At 35.5% G+C, this 3,150-nt stretch overlaps 1 protein-coding gene across 1 annotated transcript in view; it reads right to left on the bottom strand.

Annotated features, from left to right (window-relative positions):
• Positions 1-746, bottom strand: part of MLLT11 (MLLT11 transcription factor 7 cofactor) — a 22,000-nt gene extending 21,254 nt beyond the window's left edge. Inside the window, exon 1 of the mRNA XM_053695679.1 lies at positions 616-746. The gene's annotated coding sequence lies outside the window, so the exon portion shown is untranslated. The remainder of the gene's footprint in view (positions 1-615) is intronic.
• Between the last annotated feature and the right edge of the window lie 2,404 nt (positions 747-3,150).

Below are 3,150 nucleotides of genomic sequence, written 5' to 3'. Positions count from 1 at the left end.
CTTAATGATGGGTGTGGGACTCCAAGGATACTCGCATGGTGGTCCCAAGATGCAAACTAGATATCCTGTCTAGTCAATACCAATTACAATAATTGTTTGTATTCAGTGTACATTAGTTGTATGGATAGACAGACAGAAAAATAAAAAGCAACCGAATAGAGAGCGGTAAGAGAAAAAAATCAGTGCAAGGCATCTATGTGTGTGTGTAAGTGTAATATATAAAGATAGATAATTATATAATGTATGTGTGTTGTGTGTCTGTGTGTGTATATATATATATATATATATATATATATATATATATATATATTTATATATTAATTAATATAAATCTCACACTGTCAGTAAATGTTGAATTAAACAATACCTTTTTATTGGTATAATATTTAATTTTGAGGTATCTCATACTTTTATCTAGCTTTAAAGCAAAACTAGTAGCTAAATTAAACGTTTGTGTTTTAATTAAATAATAATAATTATATTTTATAACACATATAAAAGTTTAATTACACATGATAAAAAATAGCTAAAAATTAGGTCATGTGAAAAGTCACGTTTCTCAAATTGCATATCCATATTCTTTGTGTTTTTAAAATAGCTTTTGCAGGTACTTACAGTATTAGCAGTTATGATGCAAGGTTCTTAGGTATTGTCTCTCTCCTTCCTTTGGTTGTGCAGCTGCTGTAGTATCACCCTACTTGATCTGCCTTTCTCTGATCCAGCTCCTCCTATACAGAGTAATTTATTCCTAGCTATCTCACAGCAAAGGATTCTGGGCCAGTGAATCAGCCTATTTTTGAAGATGCTTATTCTTTTGAAGAGTAACTCCCAGTGGGGTTACATTCATCAATATTTCAGCTTAGAACATATGTATCAAAATAACATTCTAAGAAAGGAATAGGCATGATTTAGAAGAAATTATAAATGTATAAAGCTTACACATGTGCCACTGTGCCAGACTTTACCCCAAGCTCGCTCTTCTTCTGTCACGGTATTCTGCATCCCCCTGCTTATTTACAATAGTCACATGCAGGTCTCCCAGACACCATTAAACCACATCTTTTGTTGGTATGCATAAAAAGAGAGAGGGATTTAAAGGGACAGTCTACTTGTTAGTGTTTAAAAAAAGGAAGCATGCTCTCGTGAGCGCAAAGCTTCCATGCAATGCGAACATGAGGTCACGTTCACATTGCACCTAACTTGCAATACCAGTGCACATTTGCATGCGCTGGTATTACTAAGTGGAGCGCAAATATCGCGTTTGGCACTAGCAGTATTTTGCGCTCCACTTATAATCTGGCCCATTATTGAGGTAATTCTTGGCTTTAATGCCTGGTTGGCTTTATTTTGTTTATTGGCTTATCCTTGCTACTTCAGTCCATACTGACAATCTCCTGGCTGTTTCCCAAGCTCAGACTCTGGGTCTAAATCCGGTCTGACACTTAAGCTGATTAGTGTGACAGTGGTGCACTGATTGGCTACATTGCCAGTGCAGTAGAACGAGCATGCTCCATTTTTCTCAAAGGGAATTACTGGGATACTCATTCCCCAAATATTTTTTTTTCAGAATTATATTATATTAGTTTGTATTCAAAAAAGTGCCAAATTTTTGTTATATAAGCACCCTACAACCCAATTGCATCAATTAATCACCCCACCTTCTGCAGCCCACCGGGAAATATCCTGATAGGCCAATCCGGCCTTGTACATTGCCCACTGACAAGTTCAGAAAAATAAAAACCAGCTGGTGCAGCAGTGGGACCAGGGTGGAGGTAAAGGGGCATATTTATCAAGCTCCGTATGGTGCTTGATTCTCCATAGCCTGTCCGCCTGCTCTGAGGCGGTGGACAGAAATCAAGATCTCAAGTTTGCGGGGCAAGTTATACATTAAAACGTCAATTTAAAAAAATATATATATATTGTTTATAGTAGTATATGAAAACTGACAACAATCCTTAGGATCAAAAAATTAGTATTGGATTTGAATTGTGTCCAACCATTTCATTGAAATAGGTTGCAAGTCCCTAAAAGAATATAATTTTATAGTTGGTCAGTAGAAAATAATATACATATATATTGAATTATCATTTCACAAGCAACCAATCTGTAGTCCTCTTGGCACGCCACATTTACAGTTATCAAATTCCAGATCTCAAGAGCAGTAAACGTTGGAACCTTTAACAACCCAGTTTACCCCAAAAAAAGCATTTCACAGCAACATCGATCTTGCCAACATGAGCATGCTTTTCTTTTTTCCACACCAACATATTATCAGTCTCTTCCTCTTTAAGATCTACAGTCTCCACAGCTTGCCCAAATCTAGAAGGCAGGAACTATCTAGTGTGAAGTTCCCATTTTCATAGTCCTAAATACACAGTTTTTGGATTCTATTTTTGTAAGCATGGCTAAACAGTATTTAACATTATAACAGTAATAAGTCAAACTTGCCATCCTTGTTTGTTTATTTCCTCTTAAAAATATAGTACATTTTCTTCTTTTTTAGAGGTATAGTATACTGTAAAATTGTTTTCCCCTTAATGTGTTTCCAATAGCTTGTTATACCAGCTGCATAGTATAAAATGTATGAGAAAATTATACTTTGTGTTTATTTTGTATATGAAATAGCATGCTTTGTTCTTGAAAACACTAAAACCCATCAAAATGGGTTGAGCTTGCAGGGAAATCAGATCTCATTATGTTATCACTTTCTGTACACACATATGCTTCCTTTCTTATCTCTGTATACCAAAACCCAGTACTTAAAACAATTGGAAATTAGCACTTTATTACTTTTGTCTCCTAACTCCCATTGGGAGTGTAATTTCTCCTGCTCTCTATGTTTACACAGTTTTCTACAGTCTATACATAAAGGGACAGTATACACCAATTTTCATATAACTGCACGTAATAAACATTACTATAAAGAATAATATGCACAGATACTGATATAAAAATCCAGTATAAAACCATTTAAAAACTTACTTAGAAGCTCTCAATTTAGCTCTGTTGAAAGGCTAGCTAGAACACCCACTGCAAATGGGAAATAGCAGACACTCCCCTCCCCTTTCCTCTGCATATGAAAACACAAACAGGAGCAAGCTATAGTAGGTATATGACAGTATTCTCCTAAAACTTTGGGGCTTGGTTAGG

This window comes from Bombina bombina, chromosome 1 (genome assembly GCF_027579735.1).
Source record: "Bombina bombina isolate aBomBom1 chromosome 1, aBomBom1.pri, whole genome shotgun sequence".
Lineage (NCBI taxonomy): Eukaryota > Metazoa > Chordata > Amphibia > Anura > Bombinatoridae > Bombina > Bombina bombina.
Note: the sequence above shows the minus strand (reverse complement) of the source record. Positions and strands in the feature narration are given on the sequence as shown.